General features: G+C 39.2%; 1 long non-coding RNA gene across 2 annotated transcripts in view; it reads right to left on the bottom strand.

Annotated features, from left to right (window-relative positions):
- Positions 1 to 25,677, bottom strand: part of LOC138167945 (uncharacterized) — a 32,312-nt gene that overhangs the window by 4,865 nt on the left and 1,770 nt on the right. The window contains exons 2-6 of one of the 2 annotated variants that reach the window (XR_011170002.1): positions 10,362 to 10,484; positions 10,117 to 10,246; positions 8,924 to 9,032; positions 5,413 to 5,768; positions 4,889 to 4,947 (exon numbers count right to left, since the gene is read on the bottom strand). This is a non-coding gene — a long non-coding RNA (uncharacterized lncRNA). The remainder of the gene's footprint in view (positions 1 to 4,888; positions 4,948 to 5,412; positions 5,769 to 8,923; positions 9,033 to 10,116; positions 10,247 to 10,361; positions 10,485 to 25,677) is intronic. The other variant, XR_011170003.1, reaches the window with a different exon arrangement.

Below are 25,677 nucleotides of genomic sequence, written 5' to 3'. Positions count from 1 at the left end.
ATGCCTCCTCCATATCTAGCCAAGAGCAACCACTATTCTCCCAGGCCAACATCTCACCTCTTGCAGTTAGGATTGTGATGCTACTCTCATGGAACCATGAATTCTTTGATTCTAACTTTGGAAGACATCTCTAATCTGTCCCCTCCTTTCCATTTCAGCTCTTACCAACCTAGTTCGGCACTTTATCAAGTAAACTGATCTACCGTAATGGCCTCCTAATTGGTTTTTCTGCCTTCAGTCCTTCCCTTTCATGATCCATCCTTCACTCTTCTCTCTTAGTAACTTGTCCACTGCTTTAATAATGCCTCTTCTCTGTTCAAAAACTTTCAGTAGCTGCCCAGCAACCACAGAATCAAAGAAAAGTTCTTTAGCCCAGCGTTAAAGAATTATCACAATCTGGCTCCAGCCTACCTTTCCAGCATCATCTCAGCTACTACTTTTATGTATTTTATGTCCCAGAAAAAAATTTAGGCTATTGTCCTTTTCCTCTTCCTTCTTGCCCTACCTTCTTTGGTCTTTAAACCATTACTCTTGCCATATTCAATACCTGGAAGAGGGAAGAGGAAGGGAAGCACCCACTATATGCCAGGCACTGTAGTAAATGCTTTTACAAACATTATGTCATGTGATCCTCATAACAGCCTTTTGAGGCAGGTGCTATCTTATCTCCACTTTATAGTTGAGGAAACTGAGGTAGAAGTTAAATGTCTTGCCCACGCTGACACAGCTAGTGTCTGAGGCTAGATCATCTCTTGAGAACTAAAAGGGCTCCCGGAGGTACCTCTGGTCCAACCCCTTCATTTTACACACACACACACACACACACACACACACACACACACACAACTAAGGCCCTAAAGACTTGTCCAAGTTCATACAGGTTTTTGAAGTCAGGTTCTCCAACTCCAGAATCTTTGTTTTTTGCCACTGTATTATGATGTATCCTTCAAAGGTCTCCTACCATCCCCATTTCTGCCTGTTGAAGTCTATTCCTTTGCTCGCTGAGGTCACTTCCTTTGTGAAAATCTCACTGTATTCCTGCCCTCAACCAAATTCGAAGTGATGTTCCCTCCTTCAATTTCTCATACTACTTTGTAACCTCTCCTGTGTGCTATCATTTAATATGTCTTACAGGTATTTGTGTACATGTCTTAGCTCCTAATCTCCTTGAGGAGTGTTGGTCATCAAGAATTTATGAAATGCTTGCTCTGTGTCATGTACCGTTTAAGCACTGGAGATACAGAGAAAGGCAAAAATAGTCCCTGTCCTCAGGAAGTCCCTACCTTACTGGGGCAGACCAGAGGTCAACATCAAGACATATACAGAGGAGAAGGAAAGAAATCTGAGAAATGAAGGCAACTGGGGGAATTAAAAAGGCATATGGTAGGTGCACTTTGAATTGAGTCTTGAAGAAAGTAAGGAAAATTGAGAGGTGAGGGTAGGGAAGTAGATCCTTGTAGGCATGGGTGACAGCCAGAGTAAAGGCACAGTGATGGGAGATGGAAAGGAATGCCTGAGGAATTGCAAGTCAACCAGCAGCAGGAAGACCAGGATTTCTTCAACAGGAATTAGTTTTCCCTTTGTCAGTAAAGCAGTCATTCCCAGGACCTGATTAGCCCCTGCTTCCCTGATGCAGCTTCCTGATCACCAAAAGGCATTAAAATGTCCCAATCTTTTGCAATCTGGGATCCCTGTGATTCAGTGGATTTCTGAAGACTAAGCAAGTCACCATATCCTTCACCAAATTCTGCACTGCTGTATAGACATGTTTCCATATGGATACTGGGGGAAGGGAGGATGTCTAAAGAATCTAAGTGTCACTACATCCCCATTGCATATCCTTGCTGCGTTCGGACCAATTCAACCTTCTATTGTTAATTATTCAGTGACTAGTGAGTGCCTCCTTTCATCCCAACATCAAACCTGAGCGTGATGCTGGTGTTAAGCCTACACCTAAAACTGGAATTGCTGAAATGTAGAACATATAGAAAAGGGCAAAATATAAGAAGATTTGAAAGGTAGGAAGGGGGACAGGTTAATGAAGAGCTTTAATGCTAAAAGAAAGTTTATATTTGATCCCAGAGAGCCACTGGAGCTCATTGAGAAGAGAATGATGGGAAGATTTGTATGAACCAATGGGAAGTGAAATACGCAGAACCAGGAGAACATTGTACACAGTAACAACAATATTGTAACAATGATCAATGCTGAAAGGCTTAACTACTCTAATCTACAGAATGAGTCATGATAATTCCAAAGGACCAATGATAAAAAAAAGTCCATATTGAAATTTTTTCACTTTATTTTTCTTGATTTTTTTTGTATCATGGTTGATGTGGAAATATATTTTGCATAACTTCACATATATAATAGGTATCATGTTGCTTGCCTTCTCATTGGGTAGGGAAGACTACAAGAGGAAGGGAGAGAATTTAGAACTCAAAATTTTAAAATGAATGTTTAAAAAAAAAGAAAGGAGATGAGATGGTCAGATCTATACTTTAGAAAAATCATCTTGGTAGCTGAGTGGAGGACTGATTGGAATAGAGAGAAACTTAAGACTGGGAGGCCAGTTATAAGGTTATTTTAACAGCCCAGACAAAAAGTGATGAGTGCCTGGACAAGGGTGATAGAGAGAAGGTGTATAGGAGAGATGTTGTGCAAGTAGAAATAACAAAATGTGTTAAAGCCACAGTCAATTCCAACAGACTCTCTCCTGGACATTCATAGGATGCAGAATTGAAAGGGGCCATAGGGATCATCTAGTACAGCCTCCACATTTTATAGATTAGGAAACTGGGGTCCAAAAAGGGGAAGATAGGTAGCAAAATAGCTAGAACATTGGGCCTAGAGTCAGGAAGACCTGGATTCAAGTCTAACCTCAGCTTCTTACTAGTCATGTGACCTTGGCCAAGCCACTTAACCTCTCTTCGTCTGTCTCAGTTTCCCTATCTGTAAAATGGGGATAATAATAGCACCTACTTATGAGGGTTATTGTGAGAATAAAATGAGATGGTATTTGTAAAGTGTTTAGCAGAGTGTCTCTGGCACATATTAAGTATATATATATATATATAAATGCTAGCTATCATTTTTATTACAGGTGACAGAACAGGAATTCACACCCACGTCCTAAGACTCCATATGCAGTTTTATTTCCATTAGACCCTAATTTTCTTGTTCAGTTTGCCTAATGAACTCCCTATGACCTCAGACTTTCCTCCAAGGACACCAATTTTGCTTGTGTATCTTTAGTTAAATGTGCTTTCAGTAGCTGCTCACCTGCTTCTCACTCAGACCCAGGGACCAAACACATTTGGTAATTAGCTTAAACTTCACCAACATCTCTTCTACCTCACTTTCCAGGCTGCAAATGAAATTTGAGGCACAGGCTCAAAGAAGATACTAGAACTATGCTTAATTCTGTAAGCATTTATTAAGGACCACATAAGGCACTGTCCTGGGGCTGCAAAGACAAGAATGTAAAGAAGTCATCCCCTCAAGAAGCTTAGCTATTCTGGGGTTCACCTTTGTAGTACCTTGTCATTCAATTCCATTCCATTCCATTCCATTCAACAAATATTTTTTACCCATTTTGTTTTTCCTGAATGGATTGTTAGAATATTTTTTTGAATAATCATGGATCTCATTGAAGAAGCTTGTAATATTCTAGGTATGTATTGGTGTCAGATGATATTACAACAAAATTTGATAATTTTTTAAATTGCAACTAGAACCTGTTAGTCTTTTTTGTTCCATCTATGTCTAAAACCTCTTTGATAAAAGCGCACATTCTACTACCGGTGGCCATTCCCATTCTGGAAGTTTTAGCCTGATTATATCCAGGAACCTTTTATTTACAAGCCAGGAGGCTCTGTTTTTCAGGGGCCCTCCAAGGACTCCAGGAGCCATTTGAGAGTGACTATAATCAGAGTACTATCCCTAGAAGAGGCCAGTATGGATTCTGGGGTATGCAATTCAAAAATTGCAAATTTGCATCAAATTTTAAACCCCTTATAATTAAGTTAATCCTGTAAAGAGGGAGGTGTGGTGGTGTGTCAAAAAAGATTATCATCAGTTACTCAGGCTTTGGATAACTCCACTGAGAAAATAATGCTCCTTTAGCAAAATGTTCCAGCCTCTTTACATTAATCTAAAATCTCGCTCTTCATCTAAGCCTTCCACAAATCCTACATGGAGATGCCTGATGTGTAATAATAATAACTGGAATTTGCAGAATGCCTTTAAGATGTTTCACATACAATTTATCATATCATACTTATGAAGTACTATCCCACTATACTTATTGAAGTACTACCAATCCCACTTTACAGTTGGGAAAACCAAGGTTATAGTTAGAGCAAATTTTCATAAAAGTGACTTTGGAAAGAAGGTTGATAAAGAAATCCAGATAATTTTCTAGTGGATTTTTTTTTTATCCCTAACAATTCATTAATTCAGTATTTATTGATCATCTGCAAAGTACAAGGTATTACTTTGTAATTCTGATAAATAATTTTTCTTTAAAATTCTGAGCAAAACTTATTAATGTACCATTATTATACCTTCTGTACATAGGGTGTTAGTTGCTATAATTAACTAGATTACAAAGTAAAGAGTATAAATGTTAACAGACTTACCTAAAGTCAGATGGTCAGGGCTTTTGAAAAGGTAGGATTAGAACCTAATTACTTAGTTCAATACAAAGATTTCTACCTGCATTAAAAGTCTCCTCGCAGATAGATGGCATGAACAAAGTCACAAACATTTCCCCAGCAAGTTTAATACACATGTGTATAGATGTATGTATATATGTATGTGTGTGTGCATATGTAGGAATATATACACATACATATAGATACTTTGAATGCAGTGACAATGAACTAACCTTGCCTGATCCCAGAGCTTTGAATTGCCTGAGGGTGATGAAACAAGTTGGAAGGCAAACTAAAAAAAAAAAAAAGAAAGCAGCCCCTTATTATGACCAGATAGATATTACCACTCCCCAGCCTTCCAAAACAAGTTAACATAACAGCTTCTCTAGGCTCTATTCCCCCTGTGACCCACTCCTGGTTGATGTGCATTTAACCCTGACCCTCTCTGCCCCTCGTGGTCACTTTGGTGCTTTGTGGCAGCCTCAGATTTCAATCCCCTTTCCTTCATTAAAGATTCTAGTTTTTGATATTTTGGTAAGCATACTTTATTCCAGGCTGACGATATATACATATGTGTATGTATATACATACATATGTGTATATATATACATACATCTACCTATATATAAATATATAGGCATATGTGTGTATATACATACATATAAATATATTTTATATACATATATGATTTTATGTGATTTCTAACTTTAATCATGTCTTACTTTAAGAAGGCAAATAAACAAAAAATCATACTCACTAAACAGATAACTTAAAAGATTATTTGCATGAACCAGAAGATTCACCACTTGGAGAGCATTCTTTTAAACAGAAAGCCTTGTTCATAACTTTCAGAAGCCTTTGTATTGTATAAATCAAGTTACCTCTACTTATTTGGCAAGTATCATAGATTTAGAGCTAGAAGGGGTCTTGGAAGTCATGATCCAACTTCCCTATTTTACAGATTAAGAAACTGAGGTCCAGGGAGGCTGTGACTTGCTCAAGGTCCATCAGAAGTCCAAGCATGAGAGGTAGGACTTTAACCCAAGTATTCTGGTTTCAGAGTCAATGATCTTTCCACTGAATCACACTGCCTCCTGCCATATTCTGTGGTCTCTAGAATGAAAAAGGAAATGGCTTAACAGTTGTTTGGATGTTTTCATTATGTTAAGACTTTCATCACTAGAGTTTTATTTCTTTTAATCCATGATTATAAATACTTCAAAAGATCTTTATTGATTCACATCAAAACCCCTCAGTGTCTCAGTGTTGGTCTTTATGAACTTCTGTAGTGAAATACAGCTGAATACTGGTGTTCAACCAGTAGCTGATGGATGAGTTTCTCAGAACTTGGCTAGGCCAATCCTCCAAGGATGAGCACCCAGTTGACCATTGGTCCTGTAGGGAAAGTTTGTTTTATTTTGTTTTTTTAGCTCAATAAGAACTTGCTCAGCAATCTGCTGGTAATTCCAGGCCATGATGAAGCATAAGGTATGACTCTGGTGAAGGGTATTTGTGAATAGAATATGTCAATGTTATCCTTATAAAAAGAGGAAATTGAGATACTGGAGTGGAGGGCAGCATGGCTCTTCTCTAATGGGCTGAAATACCTAATGAAAAGGCCAAATGTTCCTTATTTATTAACTTGAGGGAATAAAGTATTACCTGGGAGGGTGGTTGTGTGTGGGTGGGTGTTTTGGAGGGTTGGAACCTAAGAATTTACTAATAGAGGAAACTCTCAATGAGGAAACATTCTACCAGTACAGGTGTGCCACCATTCTGCAACTTAGTTTTAGAAAGTTGGATGGAGCCTTGAGAAGTTAAATAACTTGTTGAAAGTCACAGAGTCATAAAGCGTCAGAGAAATGACTTGAACTCAGGCTTTCTTATTTCCAAGGTCCACTCTCTTTTCTCTGTCACATTGCCTCCACCAGGGAGGAGCAGGACAATAGGAAATGTTTTAATTGGGTCAGATAGTTGAAGTTTTCTCAATTTTGGCTTAATGCAATGAAAATCTATATGTAATAGAGATAAAAGAGCACATATTTCAATTAAATTCAATAAATACTTATTAAGTGCCCACTATGTCCCAGGCACTATGCTAAGCATTAGGGATACAAATAAGAAAAAGAAAGGCAGCCCCTGCCCTCAAGGGCAATCTAATGGAGAAACATAGCACACAAAGGGAAGCTGGAAAGGTGGGGGGGAGCTTTATTTTTGAGAGAAAGTTGCTGTTTTTCCCCATTTATCATATGATGTTTTACTGTGTCAATATTAAAGTGAAATTTTTGTTTCTTTTGGCAAGTATTTTGAAATATTTTAATAAAGGGCTGATTATTTGATGTGTATTATCTTGTTCTTTGAGAAGGTAATAAATAAGGCTTTGGGGGCAGCTAGATGGCACTGAACTTAGACTCAAGAAGACTCATCTTTATGAATTCAAATACAGCCTCAGATACTTGACTAGCTCTGTGACCCTGGGTAAGTCACTTAAACCTGTTTGCCTCCGTTTCCTCATTTGTAAAATGAGCTAGAGAAGGAAATGGCAAACCACACCAGTATCTTTGCCAAGAAAACCCCAAATGGTGTCACAGAGGGCCTGAAATGACAGAAGAAGAAGAAGAAGAAGAAGAAGAAGAAGAAGAAGAAGAAGAAGTGCTGGTGGTGGTGGTAGTAGTAGTAGTAGCAGTAGAAGAAGTAGAAGGAGGAGGAGGAGGAAAAGGAGGAAGAGGAGGAGGAGAAGGAGGAAGAGGAGTAAGGCTTTAATTGGGTGCTATCAAATCAAAAAGAGATAATATTTGTAAAGTGCCTAGCACATAGTAAGCTCTATGTAAATGCTTATTTACAAAAAGATTCAGACTAGTCAGAGTTCTTGTTTATGTGCGTTATATCTATGGATATTAACCATATTAGAAATTAAAATGGATACATTTTTAAAACATTTAATTCATTTAAAAATAATAATACTGAACCCATTACATGGTAACATAAAATATTTGTATGAAAAAAACTGTATTTTCCAAACAAATAAATTTAGTGAGAAGAGTGGTACTGTTTTACATATTTTTGCAAATCTTTTTAATGTCTGGCTTAATAAAAGACAGCTGGATTCACATATCTGCTTCTGTATTCAATCTGTTACAATATATTGTTTGGGTTATGAAGAAAATCCAGCCTCATACAGATAAGTGGAGAGGTTAGAAAAGGGAGGAGTATTTAAATATTAGTATTATCATAAAAATATTTTTTACCTTGAAGACCCCCTAGAAGGGTCTAAGGGACCCCTATAGGACTGTGTGCCACATGTTTGAGAACTATTCATTTTAAAAAAGTCGATATTCCTCTGGTGAAGTCTAAATCACAAAGCATCACACTGCACAGAGTCAAAGGGGCAGGTCATCCATAGATACCATAGACAAAAACAGGCTGTAGCACATTACTGGTGACAAACTGCATACAAGAAGCAGCAGAAAAGGAGGCAGACCAACTAAATAACAGATGTCAGGAAAGGATACTAGATGGAGAGCCTTCGTTTCACCCTGATCCCAGCATAGCAGTAGAAGACCTAGGCTTCAGATGCAGAACGAGACATACATTTTTGAACATGGTAAATGTGCAGATTTGGGTTGGTTTTTTTTTCACTTTGTTTATTTGTTACAAGGAGTGTGTGTGTATGTATGTCTGTGTCTGTGTGCATTTCCCCATGAGGTAGAAGGAAAAGAACCTAGCAATAGTGTTGCCAAAAAAAAAGGAGAAAAGAAAGAAAAGAGGGTCTTTGATACATTTTTAAAATGCACAGTAGAGAAGAGAAAGAAATTCAGACAAGCAGGACAACTTTAAAAATCACATGTTCAATTTATTATGTGCTAAAGCAAGTTGTATATAATAGATGTGTGGTTTTATACATAATCCTCCTTTCCTGTTCAAGTTTCCACATGGAAATATTAAAAAAATGTTTTTTGTGAAGTTGAGAATTTTTTAAAAAGGTAAAAGGAAGACTAAAAAACAATTAAAGGGAAAAATAAGGATACATATCAAATGAAAATGAGGAGCTAGAACAAAATTGCATTATGCTTCAGGTGATGCCATAAAAAGTCAGTTCTGCAATTACGATTTCAGGCAAAGTAACAATAAAAGTGGAAAGTCTAATGAGAGATAAAAAAGAAATGTACAATATATGCCATCACCTAAGACAATGAAACCATATCACTATTTAATATACATGTGTCATAGAGTATTTATAACAGGAAAAAAATCTATCAAGTTCTTACCATTTTGTTGTTGTTTCAATAGTTTTTCTAGTAGTGTCCAACTCTTCATAACTCCATTTGGAATTTTCTTGGCAAAGACACTAGAGTGGCTTGTCATTTCTTTTGCCAGCTTTATAGATGAGGAAACAGAGACAAACAGGGTTAAGTGACTTGCCCAGGGTCACGCTAGTAAATGTCTAAGGATAGATTTGAACTCAGGAAGATGAGTCTTCCTAATTCTAAACCCAGTAGTCTATTCACTGCACCACCCAGCTGCCCTGTAATCCTGTCCCATTTTTTAAATGTACCTATTTTTCTCTGTGGTGGAACCTTTGGCAATCTGGTCAAGGTTATGGACCCTTTCTCAGAATAATTTTTTTCAAATGCATAAGATATAACACAGAGGAATGCTGAGGCAACCAAAGGTTAGTGGAAATTAAAATGTAATCTTTGTCTCCTACAGGTTCACAGACCCTCTGAATTCTATGGATCCCAGATTCAGAAGCCCTTCTTGAAAGTAGTACAGTATACAGACCTTAGGGTGGAGTTATTATAGAGTGGGTGCTGTTATTCTCCATGGGCTCCATCCAGTTGGTGGGACTTAACCTTTAAGTAAAATTATTCTCCTGCTACAAGTGAAAGAGCCCTACATCTGGAGCCAAAGAGCCTTGGTTTGAAACCAAGCCTTGATACTTCCTACCTCTGTGACCTTGGACAAGTCATGATCATCTCTGGCTCTCAGCTTATTCATTTATAAAATGGGGCTGGGAGAAGATCTGGGCACAATGATCTCTAAGGTCCCTTCATTTCTAAGTTAATCCAATGTTTTGAGCTTGAGAAGCCTGTCTACTTCCTAAGGGAAGGTGGTGACTGCATTCCCTCTCCCCACCTCCCTTACATGTGTTGGAAGGGGTGGGTGGGGTGGGGTGTATACTGTACTGGTGGCAAATATTGAAGTTCCTGGATTATCTGGGTGGGTACAATAAAGCAGAGAAGCATGCCACAAAGATGACCTGGATTTTTCCATGTCATGAGAGAACCTCTGACCCAAAGTTATAAAACATATAAAAATTTAAGTGGAAAGTCTAATGAGAGATAAAAAGGAAATGTACAATATATACAAAGTCACCTAAGACAATGAAACCATATCACCATTTAATATACATGTGTCATATAGTATGTATAACAGGGAAAAAAATCTATCAGGTTCTTACCATTTTGTTGTTGTTTCAATAGTTTTTCTAGTAGTGTCCAACTCTTCATAACTCCATTTGGAATTTTCTTGGCAAAGACACTAGAGTGGCTTGCCATTTCCCTCTCCAGCTCATTTTATAGATGAGGAAACTGAGACAAACAGGGTTAAGTGATTTGCCCAGGGTCACACTAGTAAACATATAATGAAGCAAAATCGTAAAGCTATATTAAGGACATGTGAAACATGCAGAACGTTATTTCCTACCTATTGAAGTGCGTAGAACTGTAAGGCTGAGTAAATGGGGACAAAACATGGATGGTATGAGTCATCTGAGCTTGCCGTCATTTGTGGGATGATGTACATGGATAGATGCCCAAGGTCAGCTCACTTTAAAAAGAAAAAGAAAAAAAAAGAAAGAAAAACTACAAAGCAGGAGGGTAGAGATCCAAGTACATCTATATTTTAGAAAACAAAGAAAGGTTAGTCTTCTTGGGATTGATCTGAGCCACTACCATGAGTAAGAGATGATGAGTGACAGCACAGCCAAAACACTGTGGTGGTTAGTCCTGTATGCTAGACAGAGCATAGGAAAAGGATGGCTGAGCAAAGAATTATACCAAAGATCCACACACCAAACCATAAGAACCAACCAGAGAGAGCAGGCTTATGATTGATTAATCAGAGCCACAATATCCAGAATGAAGGGAGAAAATAAGATATTGAAGAGACTAGGATTTCCTAAATTAGAAATCAGTACAGGAATAATTAAAATAGGGGCCCTCTCAGGAAATGTTATTTCTCTTTTCAGAATCAGGAAGAATACAGAAAGCCCCAAAGACATAACTATTGAAAAGGGTATAATATTTGCACCTCTATGGGAAATGACTTCGCAGAAACCATAGATTGGGAATTAACAAAGTTAGCTCAGGTAAGGAAAGAGATGATAGAGGTTCTAAAAGGAACAGACCAAGCAAAGCTGGGACAGCAGCCAAAGACGGGCCCAGGCAGGGCCAGGCAAGGGATGCTGGCATGAACTGAAACAGATTTGTCTAGATAGAAGAGCTCTACTAAGTTGACAGCTTCTTCAGGGCAAAGTTCATGATTTTTCTGCTACTTTACTAACGTTCATAATTCCTCTCAAATCTTAACACATAAAGCCCATAGAAAATTTTATCTTATGTTTTGCTTCACTTTAATAAAATTTAGTATGCAAAAAAATACATACTTATAAGAATAAGATAAATTATAGGGCAATTATTTCCACAGCTTCCTTAAATCATTCAGGCTGCCAGTATGTTTAAGGGTTTCTTTATAATAGGCAATTAGTATTAATAGCTTACCTTTATATTGTGCCTTTAGAACCCTCTGAAGGTAGGTGGTGAAAATATTATTGTCCCAATTTCATAAGTGAGAAACTGAGATTCAGAAACTATAAGTAACATCCCTAAGGTTGCGAAGTTAAAAAGTATTAGGCCTGGGAACTGAAGACAGCTGGTTTGACTCTAATCCCCGGACTCTTTCAACTATACCTGACTTAGAGTCTAGGGACAGAAAAACTTTAAGCTAAAATGTTTGAAACAATTGGTACTTGAAGATGAATCAAAAATACAGATCAAATTATCTCTGGAAAATATGATACTAGTCGATCAGTAAAAAGAATTCAATATACCAAAATGAAATTTATCACTTTACTTGGAGGCACTAATTTATGGCTTACAGTGTTAACTAAGATAAAGCACCTAGGTCTCTGGCCTAGGGCAGGAAACTTAAAGGGCCCCAGTGACAGAACCATCCCCTTCTTGTCACATCTTGGCATTAGCCAAACCCACCCCTCTCTTCCCCCACAACATATGCTGCTAACAATCGCCCCCGGTGCAAGACATTGCTAGGTATGTCCCAATGCTTGAGGACTACATTACAAAAGACAGAAACTTAATTAAAAAGCAAGCTTCAGTGTACTCTGTAGGTTAAATTTCTGCAAAATTGAATTTACCTAAAACACCAACAACAGTATTTTGAGTTTCTACAAAGAAAAAAAGTACCACACCAAATCAAATAAATAGCATTTCTTTGGCACTCTGAAATAAAGCCCCAAACAAAAATAACAAAAACAAATGTATCTAGCTGTTCTGAATCTAGTTACCTTAGGAGACAAGGAAATATGGAAATAATGCATGTTGACTACCTGCTAAGAGGCAGAATGCTATATAATGGATAGATCATTGGAGTAGGAGTGAGGAGCCCTAGGTTCTGGCCTCAACTGTGCCACAAACTGACTATTGGATTTGGGCAAGGTCATATCCCACCCCTGTGGGCCTCAGTTTCCTTCTCTGCAAAATGAAAAGTGGATACCAAAAGTTCTTTCAAGCTCCAAAGATTCTATGAAATTATACTATGAGATCCATTTACAGAGAAGAGAGTCTGGTTCTCAGCAGTATGGTGGGAAATGAAGTGAAGAAATAACAGCATTCTCAGCAAAAAATGTGTTAAGGTAGTGTTTTAAGACTACATGACAGTTTGGGCAGATAAACCATCATTTTAGTGAACAGAGAAATAGTTACTAACAGCAATCAGATAGTCCTCATTCTGTGGCAGTTAAAAATGTTAGGTGGGGAGACAGGGAAAGCCCTGGCACTGTCTAAATTATTTCTTTAATAATAATTAGTAACTTAGTAAACAGACTACTAGGTGGCACAGTCAATAGAGTACTGGGCCTGAAGTCAGGAAGACTCATCTTCCTGAGTTCAAATCTGACCTCAGATACTTATTAGCTGTGTTGCCTCTGGCAAGTTACTTAACCCTGTTTGCCTCAGTTTCCTCATCTGTAAAATGAGCTGGAGAAGGGAATGGCAAAGCACTCCATTATCTTTGCCAAGAAAACCCCAAATGGGAGTTGAACATGAATGAAATGACTGAACAACAACAAAAATTTAATGAATAAAATCAATGTCTATGAAATTCTTATTCTTTTGCCTTTTAAAGAATAGTGCATTACCTCCTTTTAAGGAATGAGAAGATCCAAAGCTCTGAAACTGACACCCCCAAAAAAGGTTAGAGAAGATGAATTTTTTTGTTTGCTTGCTTTTTGGAGGGCAATTGGGGTTAAGTGACTTGCCCAAGGTCACACGGTTAGTAAGTGTTAAGTGTCTGAGGTTGGATTTGAACTCAGGTTCTCTTGACTCCAGGACTGGTGCTCTATTCACTGCGCCACCTAGCTGCCCCAAAGATGAATTTTTAAAAAGTGAAAAAGAAGGAGTTTTGACAGATAGATTCCAAAAGAAAAGTCAAGATTCACATTAAGTTGACCAACACTTTATAATTAGTGAGACAAGAACCTAAGGTCTTCATTCTAAAGTCCAGTCCTCAAAGCTATGTCCTATGCTTTTATCTTATGCTTATCTTCAAAACTACCCCATAACATTGCATTTTATTTAACATCTCTGTGCTTTAAGAAATGTCTGATTATACCTATGCACACTTTCTTTTTCCTAAATCAACAACACAAGATTACTCTGAGTTATGAAAGGCAACTTTGTTAATACAAACTTCTGAATAGTTATTGATAAATTTCATAGATTTAATATGAAATCAAAATTTCATAAATTTCTTAAACATAAACTTTTGTTTTCAAAACTCACCAAAAACTCAAGCAAGGTAGGGTGGTGCTTTCCAGAGTAATAGATCTAGAAATGAAAGGGACCTTAGAGGCTATCTAATTGTACCTCCTTATTTTACAGATCAGGAAATGAGAGCTTGAGTTAAGATCAGTAACATGGCCAACATCATATAAATGGTGAGGTACAGAGCACAGATTCCAACCATAACATCAAGTGAGGGCTCCAGTGACAATAGCAATCCATTCCAGGTGCATGTAAAAGTGGGTTTCTTCCGGTGAAGGGTATCACGGAAGTTATAAGTAGAAAGGAACGTCTGTAAGTGAAGCTTGCAATAATAGCATTACTTTTGTAATTTTCCAACACAAAACAAAACAAAAATGAAACCTCTAAAAACCACTGGGCCATAGGATTTTAGAGATCAAAGAGAAGAATTCGCTTCTTCTTTCAAGGTCCAGCTCAAATATCATCTTCTCCATGGGTCTTTCACTGATTTTTTTAAAGGAAGAATTCTACTCAAATTACCACAGCAATTTATTTGTAACACATTTATATTAGAATCTATTGTCACTCATCAGTATAAGACTACAGATTTCTCTGCCCCCCAGAACTGACAATTCCATGCCCACTGTTTTGATTTTTGAACAGTCAGATTACTGGCTTATCCATCAATATTTTTTTTTCCTGTCACCTCTCTTATGTACACTATCATATTCCACTTTGGATAATTGTTATTTATTATTATTTTTTTTTTTTGCCTTTTGGAAGGCAATTAGGGTTAAGTAACTTTCCCAAGGTTACACAGCTAGTTTTTTTGTGTGAGTGTTAAGTGTCTGAGGCCGGAACTGAACTCTGGTCCTCCTGACTCCAGGGCCAGCGCTTTACTCACTGTGCCACCTAGCAACCCAATTATGGTTATTTTTGCACATTTCCCATCTCTCCTAGTATAAACTGCAAACCCCATGAAGGCATAAACGCTGACTTTTTTTTCTTTACTCACAACACTTAGCAAGAGCATTTCTTACACAAAGGAGATGTTGGGTGAAGGAATACATTTCATAGAGAAATTTACATAGGAAAATTGAAGATCAGAGAGGTCGAGTGATTTGCTCAATACAATTCAGCTAATAATTAGTACCCAAACCAGGGTATCTGGCAGACTCTGCCCTTGATAATTGAGAGAAAGGCAAGGAATAGAGAAAGAGAGAAATATTATCACTGTTGTTGCTGTTATTATTGTTAATTTTGAAACTGGGTCTGCCTATCTTACCCTGGCTAGAAATACATTCGTGGGCCCAGCCTTGTTCCTTATTGTCACTGGAGCCCTTGTAAGCCCTGTCACCGGAGTGACTTTCAAGTCACTGGAGCCTTTCTGACCTAGGTTAGTTTGTCCCTCCTTAGGCCGTCTGGTGGCTCCCTGCTCCCAGCAGCTCACCTTATTGGTGTTGGACTTAATTCAGATACCCAATCAGCCTCAATCTGACTGCAGCTCAGAACCAGACTCAAGCAATCCACCAGCCTCCACCTCTTCAGTAGCAGGGACTAAAGTCATGCACGACCACACATTATGTATTTTACTATTTTTTTATGTAAACCTAGATTTCAGTAAATTATTACTCTGAGGCAGAGGGTCACAGAATGTTGGAGTCGGGAGGGGCCTCAAGAGGTCATTTAAGCCAACTTGAAATGGAATCTCCTTTATAGCAAGCATCACAAGTGGTTATTCATTCTCTACTTGAAAATATCCATTAATGGGTGATTACTACCTCCTGAAGCAGCTCATTCCATATCTGGACAGCTATTAGCTTTTCCTTTAATCTTATGGAAATCAGCCTTTCTGCAATTTCAACACATCTCTTCTAGTGACAAACCTTGGGGGTGGAGAGGTGAGGGGACAAAACAAATCTAATCCACAGCAATCATTGTACCAGCTAGGTCATTTCTTCTCTAAGCTAAACAGTTCAAGGTCCTTCATCATGGTTTCCAGCCCCCTCACTCCTCTCCTCTGGATACACACGGTTCTGTCAAACATCCTTCCTAAAATGTGGTCCCCAGGACTGAACGCTGTATTCCAGGTGGGGTCTGACCAGGGCAGTGTAAAGCAGACATTAAATATAAAGTGAAATAAAGTGGGAAGGGACTCCAGATGGCCTTCACTTCTAGCCCCTCATTTTGGAGATGAATAATAGTTTGGAAAGTTAAAGCACTCTATAAATGTTTGTTATTTTTGAAGTGACAGAGCTAGGATTTAAACCCAGGTCCCCTGAATACAAATCTAGTATTCATTCTAGTGGCCCATGCTGCCTCTTATCTACTGGCACGCCTGAGATGACAAGTATGCTCCTAGGACTAATGATCTCTGAATTCCTTTCCAGGCTCAGCTGGCTCTAAAATATGTGCTCTTAACCAGGAATCCATGAATAGATTTCAGGACGTCCATGAGCTTGGATGGGAAGGGGAAAAAAATCACAGTTTAATTTTTTATATTTTCTCTAACCTTGAACTAAATTTTAGCATTTCCTTCAGTTATGAATGTAGGCAACAAAGCATGGCAGTATTAGCGGTGCCTTTGTCTTTGTCACCAAGAGAAATCAGATACTTTCATATCATTTTCCAGTTGTCACAGAAATCTCAAAATATCATTTATGCTCACGATTATTTTTAAATTGCTACCATTATTAGACCTACCCCTAGATAAATTCATCACAAATTTTAAAAATATTTTAATAATTTAATTAAAAATTTTTATTAAAAAATTTTAATAGTAATAATAACTATATTTCAGTGTTTATTTTTCTTTGTAATTCTATGTATTTTATTTTATAGATTTAAAAATATTACTCTGAGAAGGGGTCCACAGGCTTTACTAGATTCCCTAGGATTCCATGACATAAAAAAGGTTAAGAACTCTTGCTCTAGGGTGGCGAAGTGGCACAGTGAGTGGAGCACCTGCCCTGGAGTCAGGAGGACCTGAGTTCAAATCCTTCCTCAGACACTTAACACAAAAACTAGCCGTGCGGCCTTGGGCAAGTCACTTAACCCTGTTTGCCTCAGTTTCTTTGCCTGTAAAATGAGCTGGAGAAGGAAATGGTAAACTACTCCAGTGTCTTTGCCAAGAAAATCCCAATAGGGTCACAAATAGTCAGCCATGACTGAAACAAGTGAACTGAACAACAATTTGACATAGAGAGCTGTATCCTAGGCAGATGATTGTAATGTAATGCCAAGGAAAGGCAACTTCCCAAGGTTCAGAATACCAGCATAGGTGCTCTCCATTTTACTCAGTAACCAACCAAGAACAGAGAAGATCAAAACATGACATCATTCAAAATACAGCATTTACTAAGTGTGATTAAATAATCTCCAAGTACTACCCCACCCCAGGACCTTCCAATCATTCAATCAATTACAAAGTCCCTGTTCTGAATACTCCTCCACCCCTAGGCTGTACCTTCATTTCGTCCACCACAAAGCCCCTCTTCTCAAATGGAGATTAGTTTCCAAACATAAGTAAAGTACATTCATTTGCTCAACCATAGAACACAAAAAGGTCAAAAGTTCCCCACCCCTGGATCACAATTGAATCTACCCCAGAGTTACATCAAGTTTAAGCACAGCACTTAATACCCAAATCGAGGTCTTTTCTTCATCTTGACAGGAGGCAAGTTCTCAGCAATCTTAGTTCCTGGGGAGACAAGGCTTAGCAAGGCCACAAGATACATTGCCAGTCTCTTCATTAATTCATCCTCTGCCTGTAGAACAGTCCTAGAACCCCTGAAAACATTAGCAAAACCCTCTCCCAGGATTTCTGTAAACATACAACAAGAAAATCCTTCTTCAGGGCTTCTGAACCAACAGAAAGGTTCCCAGACCCCTGCAACAACAGCACTGTCCTTTACCAGTGGACAGTATTCACTCTGTCTGCAGGACAGTCTCCAGACCCCTGCAACAACAGCACTGTCCTTCACCAGTGGACAGTATTCACTTTCTGTCTGCAGGACAGTCTCAGGATCTCTTAGCCAGCAGCCAGGTTCCAGGACTTCTTCAACAAAAGGACTGTCTTTCACCAGTGGACAAATCTGGCAAAACAACATCAAAACAGACAGACAAAGTACCAGCAAAACAGCCATGTCTCCTCAGTCCTTGGCAGCTAAGGGGGCAGGTCTCAAAAGTCCAAGGCAATTCAAAGTGGCACTCAGCAATGCTCTCAGTCTCTCTCTGCCTCCACGAGGTGCTGCTTCCAAAAAAGTTCTTCTGCCTCTCTCTTGTCTCTCCAAATCTATATCACCAGCTCCTCCCAGTTCAGGACTCTCTTTTCACATCAACAAGTCCATCCCACAGGTGGGATTAACAAGCTCTGGGTTTTAACACAATCAATTTGAAAACCAAGCCAATACAGGGGGAATCTTTAAATGCCATTACTATCACAATGATGCAAGACAATGAACTCAGTCAAGAATTGGATAGACAGATTAGGCTGGATGTGACTGAAATGGGGAAATGTCACAATGCTTTCAATGCCACAAACCCTATTTCTTTATCTTCAATATCCACAACGTGATGCCATTTGACTGAGAATCATAGAATGCTCTCATTTCAGAGGAATCAAAATTAAAACTTTTCTGAAGGCCAAAGGCAAGTTTCATGATGGTTTTAAGTAGGTTACCTCATATTATAAACTTGCAACAAGAAGTAGAACAAAAGGAAATGAGGGCATGTGTTCAATCCCAGACTCCATTGGAACATAGATCTAAATCTATAATGGAAAGGAAAGGGAATAAGCATTTATAGAGCTCCTACTTATTTGCCAGGCAATGTGTTACGTGCTTTTTTTATCTCATTTGTCTCAAATATTATCTCATTTGATCCTCACAACACTTCAAAGTAACTGCTACTACCGTGTTTCCCCGATAATAAGACCTATCCCAAAAATAAGCCCTCCCCTTACTGTGTAAGATTCCTCTAAAATAAGCCCTCCCCCGAAAATAAGACCTATTGAGATTGCTACTGTAGTGAAGGTGATCCCCTGTGCTACACGCTACATTATGGTACCCTCTGTATGCACCGTCCCCCAACCTCCCCCCCCGGTGAAACGCACGCCGCGCTCCGAGCTACATCCAATCAGAGCTGCAGCAGTGAGCGCGTTATCCTGTTCTTCTCCAGTGATTTGCTTGCTGGTGCCATTGAGAGCAGTGCCGCAGAGGAGAGCTGAGGCAGGACAACATAAGCCCTCCCCTGAAAATAAGCCCTCTGGTGTTTTTCTTTCCAAAAAAAATAATAAGACGGTGTCTTATTATCGGGGAAACACGGTACTATCCCCATTTTATAGTTGATGGGGAATGGTTGAACAAGTTTGTAACATAGCTGCAACAGAATTGTGATTGTTCAGTCATGTCCAATGCTCTGTGACCCCATTTGGGGCTTTCTTGGCAAAGATGCTGTAGTAATTTGCCATTTCCTTCTCCAGCTCATTTTACAGATGAGGAAATTGGAGTAAACAGGGTTAAGTGACTTGCCCAGGGTCACACAGCTAATAAGTGCCTGAGGTCAGATCTGAACTCATGAAGATGAGTCTTCCTGACTGCAGGCCTGGGCACTCTATCCACTGCACCACCTAGCTGCCCATTTACAGTTGATGAAACTTAGGCAAAGAGAGGTTAAATGACTTGCCCAGAGTCACACAGCCAGTAAGTGTTTAAGGCTGTATTTAAACTCAGGACAGGTTTTAAATTCATATGAGGCTCTTCAAAAACTATCTATTTCAATTCCCCTATTTTACAAGTGAGGGAACTGAGGTCTAGGGCTTGCCTAAGGTCACAAAAGTAGTATCAGAAGTGAGATTTGAACTCACCTCCTCAGATGAGAGATGATCACAGATTTAGTATTGGGAAAGATCTTAGATGCCAAGGAATCCAATTCTTTAATTTTACAGATGAAGAAACTGAGGCATGGAGAGATCGATCCAACTTGCCCAAGGATCACACATTTAACAAATATCTAAAACGGAATTGAAGCCCAGGGCTCCCTCACTCCAAACCCAGCACTCTATCCACCATTCCATGGAGAGGACTCCAAAACTAATACAGGGATGATGAGAAAAGGTGGGCTGGTCACGTAACAAGGAAAGAAAACTGGAAAGAAATCCTAAGTACTATCCTGGTAACCCTGAAATATTAAAAAGAACCAGTGGAAGAGCTCCAGGATGTTGTGAATTACTTGGTAAATCAAATAATAATCACCCCCTAGCTTTTTCTTCCAACTGTCATCATTTCTCTGAGAAAATATTTTCTCATCTATGACAGGGGAGTCACAACATTTGGACTCTAACACTGTAGTCCCTGATGTGCTTTGCTACAGGAGGAAACAGAAATGGCATTAAAGGAAATGAAGACTGGAGAAGCAGCTGGACCTGAGCAAATGAAGAGAGGCAGAGGAGCTCTGTATAAGAAGCAATATAGAATAAGAATAAGAAGTAAGTATAATTCTGAGGGTGTTGAATGATCACTTCTCAGGACATCTGAAAGAGGGGAAGATGACTGAGCAACTGCATAAAAAACACCAACGATATTAAGACCAAAAAAGAAAAAAAGTGATTTATAGGACATCAGTAACTATGAACCCTGCTAAAGTTTGGGAGTCGTGAGTGATCTGGGTTCAGATCTCGCCTCTGACCCTTGAGAGTTGTGTAATCATGCTCAAATGACTTAAATTCTTGGAACTTGTTACCTCACAGGGCTATCGTGAGCATCAGTGATCCTTAAACACTGCCTCCCCCTTCCTGCTCAGCAGGTAACCTCACCAAATATGTCACTGAAAAAATTAAGGCTATCTGTCTCAAGCTCCCCCTTCTCTCTAACTCTACACTGAAAAATCACTCAAACATCGTCACTCATTCTGGCCTCCTTTGTTCCAGTCTGGTAGAGAGAGGTGGCTCTTCCCCTTGCAGCACCTCTGCTTGGGCCCTTGATCATATTACCCCCTCCAGTAGATTGACCCTTTAATTAATGTCTCTGTCTAGTTTTCCAACCCTCTTTATCCACTAGTTCCATCCCTATTGCTTAAAAGCATACTCAGATCTCCCCCAACCTTAAACTTCCTCCATCCTATTATTCTCTCATTAACATCCTGTATCTCTTCTCCAAACTCCTGGAAAATGCTGTCTATTCTTTTTTACCTCCACTCTCTCATCACAGAATTCTCAACCTTGGGTAATTGCTTCCAATCTTATTGCTTGACTGAAACTGCCGTTTCCAAGGTTACCAATAATTTCTCAATCACCAGCTCTGGCAACCTTATCTCAGGCCTTATCCCTCTTGACCTCTCTACAGCATTTGACACCGCTGACACTGCCCTAGGTTTTCCTGGTTCTCCACCTCCTTGTCTAACTATTCCTTTACAAGACCACCATCCCTGCTGTAACTATATGAAAAAGATATACCTAAGGACTGTCTTGGGTCCTCTTCTCTCTCTGTTCCCTTCTCCAGCACCCTGGTTATGTCATTAGTTCCCAAGGGTTAGATTCTGACCATTATGTAGAGTTTGCAAGCCTGTATATCCTTACCCCTTGAATTCTAGTCCCACATAACAAGTTACCTCTAGGACATCTACATCTAGGTATTAATTATAATAATAAGTGATATATATATCACATGTATATGATATATGTGTGTATGTGTGTGTGTGTGTGTGTGTGTGTACAGATATACAGATACATAGTACTTTAAGGTCTGCAAAGTGCCTGATTCAACAACAACCCTATGATGTAGGTGTGATAAACCCCATTTTACAGATGAGGAAACTGATGCTGAGAGAGAGGTTAAGTTACTTACCCAGGGTCATACATCTAGAAAGTATCTGAGGCAGGATTTTAACTCAGGTTTTCCTGACTTCAAGTCTGGCACTCTCTACTATGTAATCTAGCCACCTTAAATATAGCATGTCCAAAATTGAACTCATTTTGTTTTTCCCTTAAACTGTCCCTTCCCCCATCTTCCAAACTTTCTCATTTCTGTTGAAAGCACAACCATTCTTCCAGTTACTCAGATTTGAAAATTCAGTCATTTTTGATTCCTTGATCGCCCTCCCTATTTCACATCCAATCATATGCCAAGACTTATCTAGCATACCTCCACAAAGTTCCATGTAGCCATCCCCTTTTTTCCATGCACACAGACAGCTACTACCATAGTTCAGAACCCCATTACCTCATGCCTGGATTACTGTAATTGCCTCCTAACTGTTCTTTCCCCATCTCATCTCTTCTGCCTCCAATTCACCCTCTGAACAGTCATGAAATTGATAATTTCTTAAGTCTAGAACTGACCTTGGGCCTCTCCTACAGAAAAAGCTCCAGGGGTTCCCTATTGTCTCTAGGACCAAATCTAAACCCATTGTTCATCAGTTAAAGCCTTCTATAATCTCACTCCAATCTACCTTTCTAGGCTTACTTCATATACTCTAAATGCCTGCTAACCTAGCCCACTGGCTTTACGCCATACATGACATGCCTTAGCACAGGCTGTCTTCCACGCTGGTATCACTCCCTCCTCACCTCTGCCTCATAGAATTCATTGTTTCCTTCAATGTCTACCTGAACTTTAGCTGCTAGTACCAATACCTTAAAGGAAACTATTTTCTATATGATTTGCATTTTATTTTCAATGTTTTTTTTTTCCTACGCAATGTAAGTTCCTTGAGGGCAGCAACTATTAATTTTTTTTTTAATTTCCTAGGCCTAACCTGAGTTCTGACATATAGCAGACACTTAGGATCATAGATTTAGAACTGAAAGGGTTAGAGTTGGAATTTGAGTTCCAGCTCTTCATTTTACAGGTGAGGAAACTGAGCCTCAGAGAGATTAAGTGACTTGTCCAGAGTCACACAATATCTTAATAATGCTAGTTGAATTAATGAATTGAATATCTGCAAAATGCTTTGTGAATCTTAAAGCAGTATATAACTAACTACTAATATAATGAAATATGAAAATAGGAGGAAAGGGAAACTTCCACAAAGGATATTCTATAGCATGTCATTTCTTTACATTCACAGAACTGATTAAAAGGCTCAAAGAACATAAAATCCCATCGTATGTTGTTCAGTGGTGTCCAACTCTTCATTATATCTGTGGACTACTGTCCAGGGGGTTTTGTTGGCAAAGGTAGTGGAGTGCTTTGATATTTCTTTCTTCAGTGTGTCCCCATTTTACAGTTGAGGAACTGAGGCAAATAGAGGTTAAGTGACTTGCCCAGGGTCACACAGCTAGTAAGTGTCTGAAGCCACATTTGAACTCATATTTCCTGAGTCCAGGCCCAGCACTCTATCCACTGAACCATCTATTTTATTTGGTTGAGATCTCCTCCAAAAGGCTCTTCTCTTAAAAGGAGTCTCCAATTCACATGCTAAGATCATAAAAGATTCCTTAACACAGCAACAACAGAATAACTTTGTTCCATGAGCCTCTGATTATTAATACCAAGTGAGGGATAAAACAATGGCTCTCTTGTCACTGAACAAAGAACAAACAAGGGGGATTCCCTACAGACAGAGGGGGGACCAGCTGTGAAGCAGAAACACAGAATGAGAGATGGAAGGCCCATCCACTGCCCTGGTACCCACATGATGTGGAAATACCCAGGACCCCCTCATGTTGGGCAGACTCCCTGTGGGAGACTTAGGGGAGGATGAGAGGTCACGAGTAGATTGTGATATGCACCAATGGAGAAAACAGAGAGTAGGCAGCTAGTGGAGAGAATACTGGACTTGGAGGGAGGAACACCTGAGTTTGAATCCTACCTCAGACACTTATTGGCTGTGTGACCCTAGGAGAGTCTTAACCTCTGCTCCAGTTTCCTCAATTGTAGAAAATGGGGATGATAATATCACCTACCTTGGAGGGTTGTCACGAGGATCAAAAGAAAAAAAAATGTGTAAAGTGCTTTGCAAGAGACACTATATAAATGCTGTTGTTGTTCAGTCATTGTAGTCATGTCCAACTCTCCATGATCCTATCCCATTTGGGTGTTCTTGGCAAAAATATTAGAGTGCTTTATCATTCCCTTCTCCAGCTCATTTTACAGATGAGGAAACTGAAGCAAATTGGGTTAAGTAACTCACCCAGGGTCACACAGCTAGGAAGTTCCTGAGGCCAGATCTGAACTCAGGAAGATGAGTCTCCCTGATTCCAAACCTGGCACTCTATCCATTTTGCCACCTACTTGCTCATATAAATGCTAGCTATTAAGTAATCTGTCATTTGTTCAGATCCAAGTACTGGTTTTGCTTAAATTAAGATATACTGACCCTGGGAAAAAAGATGACTCTGTATCAACCAGTAAATCAACAGGCATTTATTAAGCACCTACCAGGAACTGGGGATAAAATGACAAAAATTAAATGCCTACCTGTTTGATTCTGGGAAGCAATGTGTATGTACACAGCTATATTTATACATACAAAGCAATTTTTAGGGAGAGGCACTAGCTGGAAGATCAGGAAAGGCTTCAGGTAGGACGTGGCACCTGGAGCTTTGAAGGAGGCGAGGGATTCTAAGAGATGGAAATGGGAAGGGATTATAAAAGCATGGAGATGGACATAGAGGAAGCGTGCAGGTGAATTTGGCTGCATTGTAGAATGTATGAAGGGTTGAAATGTGTAATAAACCTGGCAGGGTGGGCCAGAACAAGCATGAAGGGCCTCAAATGCCAAATAGGGGAGTTTGCCTTTTTCATAATGGCAATAGGGAGTCACTAGAGTTTCTTGAGGGGAGTGGTGCTGTGATCATAACTGTGGTTAAGGAATATCACTTTGGTAGCCATTTAGAAGATAACTTAAGAGACTGGAAATAGTAAGACCAATTAGGAAGCCATTGCCACAGTCCAGGCAAGGAGAGGTAATGAGAGCCTGAACTAGCCTAGTGACTGTTCCAAGTAGGGTACAAATGGGGGAGATGTTCACAGGATTGTAGAAAGAGACCTTCAAGATCATCTAGTCCAACTTCTTCATTTTACAGACCAGGAAACTAAGGCCCAGGTTGAGTGACTTGCCTAAGGTCCTACAAGTAGTACTAGAGCTAAGATGGGCACTTACCAGTTCTTGGCCTCCCAACAGCAACAAGACTTGGCACCAGATTGAACATAGTGAGTGAGAAAGAGAGGAGTTAAGGAATTTACCAAGGTTGTGACTCTAGATGCCTGGAAGGAGATCTTCACAGCAAGAGGGAAGCATTCAGAAGAGGGGTGAGTTGGGGGAAACAATAAGTTGCTTTGGTCATATTGACATTATTATTTAAGCTACTATTTAAAGTATTAAAGCTATGAACTGCACTAAGACTTTTGAGACATCTTTATTGTTCAGTCATGTCCGACTCTCTGTGACCCCATTTGGAGTTTTCTTGGCAAAGAAACTGGAGTGGTTTGCCATTTCCTTCTCCAGCTTCTTTTTCAGATAAGAAACTGAGGCAAACAAGGTTATGTGACTTGTCCAAGGTCACACAGCTAGAAGTATCTGAGGCTGAATTTAAACTGTAGTCTTCTGACTCAAGGAGCTCTAATCCACTGCACCATCTACCCCTTTGAGATACTCAGTATATGCTCAATAAAATGAATAATCTTACAGCACTGAACTTTTTATACCTTTGTTAATATTGCTTTATTTCAACATTGTAAAAAAATTTTTTTGTACTATAGATACTTTCCAGATATGCTTTCTCTAAATTCTCCAAGGGGAGGGAGTAAATGATTTAGGGGATTGGTAATGGGATATGTAAGCCTTTAATTTAAGGGTCACTGGTTCAAATGTACCTTGAGTCCACAGTAACCAAAGTCGATTAGTCTGATGGTTGATATTCTATTAGTTCCAAGTAGTGCCAGGTTCAAATTTCTCAACATCTCCAAGAGGATATTTATCCCAAATCTCCACCCAAGGAATATAGTCACCATAAATGGAAACTGAATGACATTCACACT

The sequence above is a fragment of the Petaurus breviceps genome, unplaced genomic scaffold (genome assembly GCF_028583685.1).
Source record: "Petaurus breviceps papuanus isolate PSGF00001 unplaced genomic scaffold, PetGlider_PUasm1.0 126, whole genome shotgun sequence".
In the NCBI taxonomy this organism is placed as follows: domain Eukaryota; kingdom Metazoa; phylum Chordata; class Mammalia; order Diprotodontia; family Petauridae; genus Petaurus; species Petaurus breviceps.
Note: the sequence above shows the minus strand (reverse complement) of the source record. Positions and strands in the feature narration are given on the sequence as shown.